Genomic DNA, 14,217 nt, shown 5'->3' on the forward strand with positions numbered 1-14,217 from the left:
TTTCCCATAATAATCCTGTTACCAAAGAATTTTCAGTAGAAAGTGAAATTTTGATTATAATTCCCTCCAAATTGAATTAACTAGGAACATCTATAGATATGAAGCTTATACAAGTAGTTACTAACCCAAAACAATAGGGTTTATATTGGTTATTGTAGTTAAATAGACTAGTAATGTTAACTACCTTGTTACCAGAGCATTTATAATAAATTGTAACACTTTCTTTACCAGCAGATAGTTCCAAAGAATTTCAAGTGTAATTTTTTTCTTCAGCAAGTAAATCTTCAACTATACAGTGTTAGAGAAAAGTATTTTTAAATTGTTGAAACTACTTGTTGGAGAGAAGAAAATTTTTTCACCAAAAATAGCTATTTTGATCTCATTGAATAAGATATTTAGTGTATAGCAAAGACTTCTTTTTACTTGACCAAAGCAAGCTTCTTTGAAGTCTTAAGTATGAAATTGTAACTAAAATGTGAAGGTTTTTCACTCATCTCTTGGTATTTCACTCCAAATGGGCTAATATGCAATGGTAACTATTTTCTTTTCCAAAGATTCATTTGCTGTAAGTACTAATACATGCATGTCATTTTTATGCCAAATATTACAAGATACTGCTCATCAGTATTTTCATACCAAAGACCATTAAAATATATAGGTTAGCCTGTACGTAAGTAAAGATGAGCAGATTTGAAATAAATTTATTTAGAGGCTGATAGGGGATCTAGCGTTAGTAACAAAAGATATGGAAGGGCTAAGTTTACATAATTAAAAGCAATACAATTATATTGGTATTTATCAGTGTTTTTATTCAAGTACTTTTTATCAGCAAATTAAAAAGAAAAAAACCAAAGATATTTAAGGTTACCTCCACAGATAGGCAAATTTAGTTGTACATTAAACTGTCGTTTCTTGTTTTTATGTTAAGCAAACATGTCTCCCCAGAGCCCAGTCTGTATACAAATAGCGTACATAGGGACTTTCCATTAAATCTGCTGATTCAGCCACAGGATGTTTTTGCCAAACAATGTGATACTTTCCTAAGCACCTTGAGTGTGAGAAGTCAACAGAAATATCAGCAGGCGTTTCCATTGCAGAGTATTATGGTAACCTCTGAATTAGCCTGTATATTTCTCTTTCTGTTTAAAGCATTACCTGGTTAACTCAGATGGCTTGAGGCAATCCCTGAATAATAGGGATGTTCTCATCTCTGAGGATGTAAAAGGCAAACAAATCATTTCACTGTTTAAGTGGGCTATGCTTTGATACTGTGCTGTTTAAAGCTGTTGAATTGAAATCTAAAGTTGTTAAATGGAAATATTTTTATTGCATCAAAGGAGCCCAGTTTTCAAACTTTAGTGGAATCTTGGGTAAAGGAAAAATCTTTGTCATGAAATCTAGGGTTTTAGATTTTGATTAGCCTAAAAATAAAAACACCGTTTTATCCACTAAATGACTTTAAAAAGTCAGCTTTGCCATACCAAGGAAATTAGATCCTCAGTGAGAAATACTGTACTTTTATTTGCTTTTGCTTCAAACAATAGCAACACCAGCATCGGGACCAACGACAGTGATTTGCATCAGTTTGTCTTGGCTTTGTTAAGGACTTTTACCTGAAATTTACTCACAGTTGACAACCCAGGATCATTGTTCAGGTCCATAGGAAGTCACTTTTAGAATCAATTCAGACTGTCACAAAAAGATGGAATTGAAGGTATCATTTTTTTGTTTAATGCAAGAATACCCAAATGTGGTTCCACTTCAGCAGTGGCTACAGCGATTCCTTCATATACATTTATATTTCATTGAATGTAAATTTTGGATACTGAATGTAAAAAAAAAAAAAGGTTCCAATTATATTGAAAGGGTCATGATCTTTCTAAGACTAAATGTGTGTTGTGCAGGCTTTATTCCTGACAATTTGTCACACAAGTCTCTGATAAAATTGCTTTGGTTTAATAGTCAAAATAATTTTTGTGGTCTGTGAGCACAGAGTAGCGGGTTCTGGAGCCACCATACATAGCTATTTGTCTAATTGTGAATCTCATTCATGTTTAGAAGAATGTAACTACAGAATTCTGTGTTAAGTTGATTTACTCTCAGGACATAAGATCACAGGCTAATGCAATGTGTATGTGTGCAGGCTTTAATCTTCTCAGTTTCCCTATTAAAGCCTTTGAAGGTTTCCAGATTAACATGACAGTCTTGAATTTTTACCAGACAGATACTGTATTATTTTCCTATTGCTACTGTAACAAATTACCACAAATTTAATGGCTTAAAGCAACACAAGTTTATTATCTTAGACTTCTGTAGATCAGAAGTCCAACAGCAGGTCTCACTGGGATAAAAATCAGGGCTTATAGGGCTGTGTTACTTAGGCTTTAGGGGGAAATTGATTTTCTTGTCTTTTCCAGCTTTTAAAGACTGTGAACCCCTCCCTCCGTCTTCAAAGCCCACAATGCAGCTTCCCTCTGATGCTGCTTCCGTTAACATTTCTCTTTCTCTAACCAGACTGATAAAGGTTCTCCAGTCTTAAGGACTCATGTGATTACATTGGGCCCACCTAGATAATCCAGGATAATCTCGCTATCTCAGGTTCCTTAATGTAATCACATCTACGAAGTACCTTTTGCCATGTGTGGTAACATAGTCACAGGTTCCCGGGATCTGTGCATGGACTTCTGTTGGTGGCTGTTATTGTGCCTACCACAGATAGATTATTTTTATGGAATTCTGATCCCTATAAAATGTCTATAGCATTAAAGAGATTGGAAATCTGAGGTTACATGCCCCTTGGGGATCTTTAAAATTTCAAAGCCGTGCAAACTTTGACTTGTAGCCTAGCAAAACAACTATACATTAAACTTTCTCTCTAAAACACTTGCAAAAACAATTCATCTTTAAACTTTTTGAATGTGTGCTTCATAGAATAACATCTCAGTTCTCAGTTTAACAAAGTTTCCTAAATATTTGCCTCTCACTTTATGGAATTTCATCAGAAATTTTTGAAAACTGTTCTTGTAGTTAATCTCTCTCCCTTTCTCTCTAGTGATTATGTTGCTGAGGAAGGGTTGGGGAAGACCTCAAAACGTAGGGACTCAGAGTAGATAAACAGGACCATGCTCAGGTTTATGTTTTGTTTTCTTTTAAAACAGATTTGCAACAGGTAACCTTCCCACTTTTAAATCTGATTTATCTCTTCAGTTTCACCAAGCCACTGAATGTTTGGTTTTCAGTTTTGGTAACTGAACGATTTTCCATCATCCTCAGCAGGAGCCTCTACTTATCTCATCAGCACATACAACTCCTAGGAAATTTTATCTTGTGATTTTTCTTCTTCTTTGATTTCAATTGTCCTTTTCCTAGAAAGCTTTAGATCCCAAAGCTGTAGTTTGTTCTAATTTCTGGATCATTGAAAGTCTAGCCGTCTTTAAGTTTTGAAGGACAATTTCTAATTCTGCCCTAATTTTCAGCATTTCTTTCTGTTTTATTTTCTGAGACAGTCTCGCTTGGTTGCCCTGAGTAGAGTTCAGTGGTATCATCATAGCTCACTGCAACCTCAAACTCCTGGGCTCAAGCAATCCTCTTGCCTCAGCCTCCCAAGTAGCTGGGACTACAAGTGTGTGCCATGATTGCCTGGCTAATTCTTCTATTTTAAGTAGAGACAGGGTCTGGCTCTTGCTTAGGATAGTCTCGAACTCCTGAGCTCAAGCAATCCTCCCACTTCGGCAGTTTCTTTAAAGAGATAAAGCTATCTCCATCATGGAGTGAAGGCCAGGATGATATCCCAAGTAAGGATAAGAAGCCTGATCATTTTACTTCTCCTGACTCTAGTCTCTAGAAAGGAATTATGCCATTTACTGGATGTCTGTAATATACCAAGCACATGCTTCATCTCTGCAATCTGGTTTACGTTCTGCAAAGCGAGTATTATCCCCATTTTAGAGATCAGGAAACGAAGGTTGCTGATCTCTTGCCAAAGATCACAGCCAGGAAGTGCTTAGCCAAGATATAAACCCAAGTTGGTCTAACTCCAATTTGGGTTTATAGGATTTCCACTGTGATACATTGTCTCAGCTAAGAAAATGAAATCACCCAGGCTCACAGTGCCTTCCACAGTGGGATCAGGTATAATTTTTGTTTTTTTGTACTCAGACCAAATTGTGTCAAACACAATCTGTCTACAGAGTAATAGCCAGCCAACAGGGAGAAGTCTATCTTAGTTGTTTCCATTTATTCACAGGAAGAATTTAGGAGGTGCTGAGTTGTAACCCATTCCTCGTCATCTCGACTCTCTTTCGTCCTTCAAAACCTTCCATTTATTTCAGCTAAAATTGTGTCTGAAGACCAAAGTTTGTGCCTAGAGTTGTGTTAGATATAAGGTAGGCCTGGTTTTTGGAGTCCTTATCTAGTTAAGGATTTCCTTATTAGACTAAATCTTCAGAATTGGATTTTATCTTTTGTAATTTTTTGTAGTTGCCATATATAAATAGGAATTTATTAAGTGTAAAAAGCAAAGTGTGTAACCAGTAATCATTTCTTGCTAGATCTAAAGAGTCAATAGTTTTTATAGGAATGTTAACTAATTGATCATTTATGCTAATTTAGGAGAGAGCATAGTTGAGGGTGAATCATATAATAGAACAAGTATAAGGTTAGGCTGTGGAGCACCTAAGTTCAAGTCTTCACAATTTTGAGAATTGTTTGGCAGGAAAGTTATTAACCTATTTCTGCTCCTCCTCTACCCATGAAATGAGAATAATTTGTTGTACAGAATGAAACAATAGTACTTTGAAAACTTAAAAGAAAATTCACATGTAAATAATTATAAAATCCAAAAGTCATTGCTATGAGGCAATGAAACATCTTGCAGATTTTTCTTTACCAATCAGCCTTTCCAATTATATTTTGCCTGTGCTTCAGTGAAAAATGTTTGCGTCTCCTATACATGCACAAAAACCAACTCCACAAAAAAAGTAATAGAAGAAATTGGTTGGTAAAAGATACAGCTGGAATTTAAGCACTCATCTGTGAGGTGGGTAAATCCATACGAGGAAATGGGAATTGACTGTACTTTTGAAAGTACTAAATTTGCAATCATCTTACCCCAATTTAAACAATTATTTTTTTTTATATCTTGGCTTTTAAAGAGTTAAAGAGACAGATATCTCTAGAAGGGTAGATGAGTGAAGAAAAAAGTACATGTTTAGTATTCTCTATATGGAGCAGTTTACCATTTCTGCAAATTATTCAGAATGAATGAATTTTATGTAGGGCAACACATACTGGCACCTAATTCTGTTTTATTCAAGTCCACATTTAAGGCTTATTGGGAAGAATTATATGATTATCATCCTTTTTTAGAGAACGGAAATATTTTTCGTAACTTTTTCTTGCATCATCCACATAAGATTTTGAACAGCTTTGCAGATTTACTTAACTTTATATCTTACAAGAAGTTCATGGTATATAGACACAGTCTTGACTTATAAACTTTATTTTTTAAAATTTATGTTACAGAAGTTTATTTTTCTGTGGAACTGTTTTTAAAAGCCACAACAGAAGTATTATAAATCTTTACCTTAAAATATTCTGCTTCCTTTTACCACATTCTGGGTACCTATTTTGTTTGCAAATTAAAGTTATTCTGATAATTAGCAACTTGAGCCTGTTAATAGAAAATTGCAAAGCCTGAATACACACACATTGCCTTAGCCTATCAGTAGAATAGAGAACATATATTAAGAAAATGTGTTTTTTGCTGTTGTTGGGCAAAATTTGATGTCTGTGTGTATGATTTTTTTTTCTATTTTCTTCAAAGATGTGAATTAAATGAAAGTGTGGGAGCCAGTTAAATTATTTTATATATGGGTGTTCTGGATCCTTTCACTCCATATACCATTTTCTTGTAAGGGCAGCATTTGCAGACTGGCTAATGGACGATAGAGCTGAGCTATGTTAATTTTTATACTTGACTCAGGGGATCAGCTCTGTTGTCTCCATTGCATAAAGAAAGCAAATGTTTGCCTTGATTTTGAATGTACCTTTTTAATGTTTTCTTAAAACATATTTTGTTTAATAATGTGGGTTTGTTTTCTTTTTCTAGCATCATAGTAAATATTGCTTAGTATTTCCCCCCTCCCCAGGGTAGTTTATGTACTACCCTACAGGTCATGCCAAAAATGAATAAAAGTTTAAATGCCAAAATGTTTATGAAACTGCTGTCTAAATACTGATTGCACAGTTTAAATAAAAGTTTTCCTTAGTTAAAAAAGAAAAACCCATGTTTTCTTTTACTCTTCAGTTTTCTTTTGGGAGATGGAGAATGAAAACTTTATAGAATGATGGCTTTCATATCCTGGGATGGGAGGATTATAGAGTCTACTCCAAACAGTGGGAATAGGGCCTATTTAAGGTATGTAAGAATTGTTTTCATCTGGTATTTACTGAATAACAGCAAGGAAATAACAGTTTTCCCATTCTAGGAGATGGTTGCTTACCTCAGGAACTAAATAGTAGGTAGCCTAAAAGCTATGGGCATGCCCACATAGACACAGTCCTAATTCAGGATAAAATCTTGGGGTTTTAGTATTAAAATTTTTGAAAATGATAAGAGAATCCTGAAAAACCTTCCAGCTAAAACATCTAGATAACAGATAAAAGTATAAGCAAAACAAGTTTTTTTTTTTTAACACAAGTTGAATGCTTACTTTAAAAAAAAAAAATCTCTAGGCTTAGCAGTGAAACAGGGAAGTAACATTTTGAAATGACATTGTGCTGACTATGGAAAACATAAAAGAACGAAGGGAAACGTAAGAGAATAATCTACATTTTAAAAACCAAATAAGTTAGGAAAAGGAATGAATATATACAGTCATTGATTTTTGAAAATCTGTTAAATAATTTATCAAACACAGTGAAAGAATTTTCTAAAAGTGGAAGATAGATAGGAGGAAATTAGCCAGACTGCAGTACAGAGAGATAAACATTTAGAGAATATAAAACAGAGGTAAATGGAGAAGATTTAACATACATCTGACAGCTGTTCTAAAATGAAGACTAAAGAGAATGAAGGATAAGTAAGATTCAGAGAGAAAATGACTAAATGATGAATGCTATAAATCTTCTGATTCAGGAAGCACAAAACTCAATCTAGGAATATAAAAATAAGTCTATACCAAGACACATTATAGTGAAAGTGTAGAACAACAAAGACAAAGAAGAACTTAAAGGCAGCTAGAGGAAAAAAAAAAATATATAAATTGCACTAAAAAAAATTTTCTTACTAGCAGTAAAAGCAGCAAGAAGATGGTGGGATATTATCTTCAAAACACCACAAGGGAAAATAGCAGCAATATGGAATTTTATGTCAACATGAACTATCATTTTAATGTTGGGGTTAAATAAACATAATTCTAGACAAAGATCGAGATAATTTACCACTCATACTCCCTTGCTAAATGACAACAAAAGATGTACTTAAGGAAGAAGGAAACAGAATCCACAGGAAGATACGAAATGGCAGCTCTTCCGTGCAAGCTCCCTTGCCTCTCTCTTTCACTTGAGGTCAGATCTGCGTCGCTCTCTGATGGCTCACCCAGCCTTCCCTGATTCCGCCCTGTCCCATTTTCTCTCACAGGTGTTTGTCCTAATACAATCTTTATACTTTAAATCCCATCTTGGTAATTGCATCCTTCAAAGGAACAGAAAGGAAAATAGTAGAAACTAATAAAATTGAATAGGGAGGATTAACAATACTAATAAAATTTTAAAATATCTGACCAAATTAAGCAAAAGAAATAGAGAAGGTACAGATAACCAATATTAAGGATCAAAAAGAGGACAAAAACACAGATATTGTAGATATTTCTAAATAAGAATGAAATACCATAACCAACATAATATCCATAAATTTGAAATAATCCATTTAATGGACAATTTTCCTTCCTTCCTTCCTTCCTTCCTTCCTTCCTTCCTTCCTTCCTTCCTTCCTTCCTTTCTCTTCCCCCCCCTCCCCTCCCCTCCCTCCCTTCCTTCCTTCCCTGCCTTCCTTTTCTTTATTTCTTTTCTTTCTTTTTTGAGACAAGAGTCTCACTTTGTCACCCTGGGTAGAGTGCAGTGGTGTCATCATAGTTCATTGCAACCTCAGACTTCTGGACTTGAGTGACCATCCTGCCTCAGCTTCCTGAGTAGCTGGGACTACACACGTGCACTACCACGCCTAGCTAATTTTTCTATTTTTGGTAGCAACGGGTCTCACTCTTTCTCAGGTTGGTCTCGAACTTCGGAACTCAAGAGATCTTCCTGCCCTGGCCTCCCAGAGTGCTAGGATTACAGGCGTGAGCCACTGCACCTGGTCTAATGGACAATTTTCTAAGGAAAACAGAAAAATCCTTAACCCTGGCTGCTCATTATTGAAGAGATGTTAAAATGCTTATTCCTGGGCACCACCACCAGATAAGTCTAATTTAATTTATCTGAAGTAAAATCCAGGCATTGATTGGGGGGGTGAAGTGAGGGAGCACCGCAGGTGATCCTAGCAGTGCAGTCGGAGTTGAGAAATACTGCTCGAGGAAAAAAATGAAATCTGAATAGCCTTATACATCGTAAAGAAATTGTATCATTAAAAAATTGACACCTACATATGCATGTATACACACATACACACACACACTGTGCTCCAGATGATTTCACAAGCAATTTCTAACAAATCACAAAGCTTCAAAATACGGATAATCCCTATTTTATATAAGCTGTCCTATAAAATAGAAAAAGAAAAAAAGCACTACAAATTATTTTAAGGTGGTATTAATACCAACACTGAACAAAGAAGGAACAGTAAGGGTAAATTGTAGATTAATTTCACTTATGAGCATAGATGCAAAAATTTTAAATATGGTATTAGCATATAGAAATAAAGTATTACTAAGTATGGTTTATCCCAGGAATAAAAAAGAGTGTTTCAACATCAAAAAATCTGTTAATGTAATCCAAAACAGTAACAAAGAAGAAAAGCAATATGAGTGTTTAAAAAGAGGCAGAAAAAAAATTTGATAAAATTCTACTTTTATCCATTATTTAAATAAAGAAATATCTTTGGGCAAACTATAAGCAAATACCTTAACTTGATAAAATATATCCACGAAATAACTATAGCAAACATCATACTTAAGTTTGGGACAAGTCTAAGATGCTTGCTATTCCCACTCCTATTCAACAACATACTGGATGAGTCAGACAGCATCACGTGGGTCTGTAAGTAGAATTGCAAAAGAAGAAACAAAATTGTCTTTATGTGCATATGTTGTGATTGTCTACGCAGGAAATCCAAGAAAATCTATAGATAAACTATCATTCCGAGTAGAAGAGTTAAGTAAAATAGTTGGGTATCAGATCAGAATACAAAGTACAACAGAGTTCCTATATACCAGCAAGAAACTACTAGAACATGTAAATTTTAAAAAGGTATAACTTACCATACCAAAACAATTAAGAATATATCATACCAAATGTGTAAGACTTTAATGGAGAAAATTATAAAACTCTATCAAAGGGAATATTTGAGGAACTAAAGAGGGAGATAACCCATGTTTACACATATATTCATACAGGTTGAGTATCCCCTATCCAAAATGCTTGTGACCAGTAGTGTTTCGAATTTTGGATTTTTTTCAGATTTTGGAATATTTGTGTATACATAATGAGATATCTGGGGGATGGGACCCAAGTCTAAACATGAAATTTATTTATGTTTTGTGTATACCTTAGAGATACAGACTGAATGTAATTTTATACAGTATTTTAAACACATTCTCTACAGAAATAAATTGTGTGTTGTGCACCTGTGTTTTGACTACGCCGTGAGGTGAGGTGTGAAATTTTCTACTTGTGGTGTCATGTCAGCGCTCAAAAATTTCCAGATTTTGGAGCATTTCGGATTTTCAGATTAGGCATGTTCAACCTGTATTCAAATCAATATATACATAAAAGAAAATTGACAATTAGGAAAAGTTCACCTTTTGTACTATTCAACCCTCCCTAACTTCCTTTTCTCCTCACCTGTGTCTGTCTCAGCCTTCTTCACCTTCAGTTCCCTCCAGCTCAGCTTCACAAGAGCTATCTACTAATTCCTGTCAAGATATTAACTTATTATTAAGCTGTTAGAGCTAGGTAATTTACATTTTAATAAGTAACTCTTAAAAACCAAAGCAGTTTTAGAATCCAAAAGAATGAAGACACAATAGTGGAATGACAGGGGATGAGGTTGATATTTTTATATAAGAGACTAAATGACTAATGACTAAAATTCACTTGAATAACCATATACTCTCAAATTGTGCATGAATACTGAGTACATGTGCTTGTAGTTTGTATGTAATGTTAATATAATCTTGAAGTAAGAAATGAACCTGTGGCCTTCACATTTTGTTTTTAACAAAAGCCATAATAAAAATGGGAACTCTCACAACCAGAGTTCTCACTGTGAGAGAAGATACAAACATGGAAGGGTGAAAGGCAAGGAATAACTATGTGAAATTGGTTTGGAATTAGAGATACTCGTATGTATTGTGAACTATATATATGTAAATATGTATTCATAAACATATGCATAAATACACACACACACATATATATAGTTAAACCATATGAAATTGCCATTTTCCCCAGAAAGAGCCTATAATCAGTGACACTCCAGTGGCAATGAGCACATCAAGCACCCAGAGTTTGTTTTCTAATACAATGTCCCAGGGCTGCTTGGGAGAAATTGCTAATTCAAGGGCTGAGGCAGAGAAAGTTAGTATTGGAACCTGGAACATTCATTGTGTCAGAAAGTGAGAAAGTACTCAAAGGGCCATGGAACATATTGAAAAGATCATCAAAGTCAGCTGAAGGGGATCCTACTAGCCAAATCTGGGACAAATTGATTATCAGAATGAATAATGAGTAATAAATTATAACCCATTGAATAAAATAAGAATACATATGTCCATTCTGATAAAGAGAGACAGAAAAAAAAAAAGGAGAAAGGCAAGCTCTTATGTAGTAGAATGCCAAGTGAGAAATGTAGAAGGAATGATAAGAGTTAGAAACGCCTGTTTTGCAGCTATGATATTTGTAACTGATTCAGGTAGGAATCATCAAAGGATGTAAAAACTAATGGATGAAAGGTTAACAAGAAATGAGGTATGTATGTAGACTCAAAGTATTTTCCCGAAATGTACTTATTGACTCTACAGTGATGATAACCTTATAATAAACCTGGGGGACACCACATTAACCAAGTGATCAAAGTTAACATCACCAATAATGAAACGAACTGATGCCAGGAGCTTCCTGACGTGGTGCACCACGTAGGACACAGCCTCTATTCCTGCCAAGGATGCTTCAGCCTTCATCTAATCCTGTGAAAACATCAGAGAAACCCGAACTGTCACTCCATAATAAAAACTGGCCTGTATTCTAAAAAAATTAATATCATGAAAAACAAGGGAAGACTGAGGGACTGTTTCATATTAAAGAGAAAACATGACAGTTAAATACAATGTGAACCTTTGATCGGGGGGGAAAAACTGGTTAAAGGACATTGTTGGAACTATTGGCAAAATTTAAATATGGTCAGTATATTAGATAATATTTTACTACTGTTAAATTTGCTTAATCTGATCATTGTTGTGTGATTATGTAAGACACTATCTTGTTCTTAGGAAATACATACTGAATTGTAAGGAGTGGAGAGGCATGAGTTTCAGAAAATAATAACTATGACAACAATAATAATGTGTGAATGTGTAGACAGAGAGAGAAAAAGAGGGAAAGCAAATAAGCAATTGAAGCAAAATGTTAGTTTATTTATCCAAGTGAAAGATAGTTCTTCTTATGTTTCTTTTATCTCTTCCAAGCTTGAAAATAATTCAAAATTTAAAAATTTACAAAGTTAATGCACTAGTATATCTACACAATGAAATATTCAACCATAAAAGGAATGGAGTAGAATGAAGTACTGATATGTATACAACATGCATGAATCTTGAAAACATTCTAAGTGAAAGGAGTCAGTCGCAAAAGGCCATATATTATATAATTTCATTTATATGAAATGAAATCCCCAGAATAGGCAAATTCATAGAGACAGAGAATAGGTTAGTAGTTGCCAGGAGATATGGAGGTTGGGGGAGAGGCAGTGACTGCTGACCAGTACAGGGTTTCTTTTTGGAGTGGTGAAGATGTCCTGGAATTAGCTAGTGGTAATGGGTACATAACTCTGAATATACTAGAATATACTAAAAAGTATACTATACACTAAATTACACAAAATGGTAAATTTTGTGGTATGAAAATTATTTCTCTGTAAAAACATGAGTGTACAAAAAATGGGGGGACTCGAAGGAATATTACTGCCCAAAGTTGTCATTATCTTGCCTTCCCATTCCCACTCTTTCCCTCCAAAAATATATACAAACCAAAAAGGCTTAAGATTGGCATATTTTCTGTCTCTTAAAAGAGAATTCATAAAATGCCAATTGTTCCATATTTACAGTTTGTTGTTTTAGCACCAAGACTTGTCATGTTTCTTAGGTAGTCCTGCCTTGCTGTGTTTCATTCACAAATATGCACACATCTTGCTCGTTCCCACATGTTCTTAAAAAATTTCTCAGGCACCCACAGTGTTGCAGTCTGCCTATGTTGGCAGTATTCATATCCTGAAAAAAAATCTGCCTCTTTTCCAAGTGCTGTAAAAAAACAGAGCAAAACAAGGCAAAAATCCCACAATACTTTGCCATATTGGTTTCATTAGCTGTCATATAAGAAGTATGTGACTCACCATGCCTTTAGGATCAGAGACCAAAGACAGATGCCTCACTGGAGGTATGTCACTTAAAATATGATGCTGCAACCACGAATGTCTTAAACCATGCTGCCCAGGAAAAATACTATGGACCTTCTTATGATGGGTGTATTAAACTCACGTCTTTGGTTATTGGTTGCAGAGATTATGTCAAGTTCATATGATCAACAGTGATCAAGATGGAAAGCTACATAGACATTTGTCCCTTTATTGATGTATAATGCTCCTTAATATTTTAGAAGAATTATAAACATCCTATTAATCATTTATTTTATTTCTTAATATTTACCCAGTAGAAATATTTAGAAAGTCTTTGTCTCATATAATATATATTTCACAATGTATTAATGTAAACTATGTGTGAATCTGAAATTTAGCTATACAAATCTATTGCTTAGTAGACTACCTTGACCATGATTCGTAGTTAATATATATTATATTAAATGAATAGTGGATAAGTAAAATTGTAAAATGTGAAGGCTTTGGCACTGAATTCTTTGCAAGTACCATTCATTCATTTTAAAACTATTTATTAAGCACCTGCTATATGCCAGACAATAATGAGCAAAAATTAACACAATTCTTACACACATGGATTTTAATCTGGAGGTGAAAACAGAATTTAATCACATATCAACAGAAATTACTATGTAATTCCAAACTGAGAGAAGTGATGAAGGAAAAGGACATGAAAAAAAGAACCTGACTTGAGAGAGACTTCCCTGAGGAGATAATACTTGAGTTAAGAATGAAAGGTGAAGTTTGAGTTAATTAGACTAAGAGCAGGGAGAAGAGCACCCCAGGAAGATGAAACAGCATTTGAAAAGCCACTGTGGCAGGAAAATAATGGTGAATTGAGGAAAAATGTAAAAGGCCAGTGAGCATAAAGAGCAAGGTAAGTGGTATAGAATGAGGCTGGAGAAATCAGTGGAAATTGTATTATATATGCTTTGCAGTGCATGTTTAAAAATCTAGCCTTAACAATAACAGTAATGGGAAGTCATTGAAGAGTTTTATGTAAAGTGATGACATGATGAGCTTTGTGTATTGAAATGAGTACTCTGGAAAACAGTTTTGCAATTCCTTCTGAATCTAAAAATGGACTTACCATATGACCCAACAATTCTATTATTGGACATTTATCCTAGAAAAATGAAAACTTATTTTTATGTAGGAAATTGTACGTGAATGTTCATGACTCTATTCATAACAGTCAAAAAGTAGAAACTACCCAAATGTCCTTCAATGAGCTAACAAACTGAGCTACAGCCATAAATGGAAGATTACTAAGTAGTAAAAAAGGAATAAGATATTGACACATGCAACAACCTAGATGAAACTCAAGGAAATTATGCTGTGTGAAAAAA

The sequence above is a fragment of the Eulemur rufifrons genome, chromosome 2 (genome assembly GCF_041146395.1).
Source record: "Eulemur rufifrons isolate Redbay chromosome 2, OSU_ERuf_1, whole genome shotgun sequence".
NCBI lineage: Eukaryota > Metazoa > Chordata > Mammalia > Primates > Lemuridae > Eulemur > Eulemur rufifrons.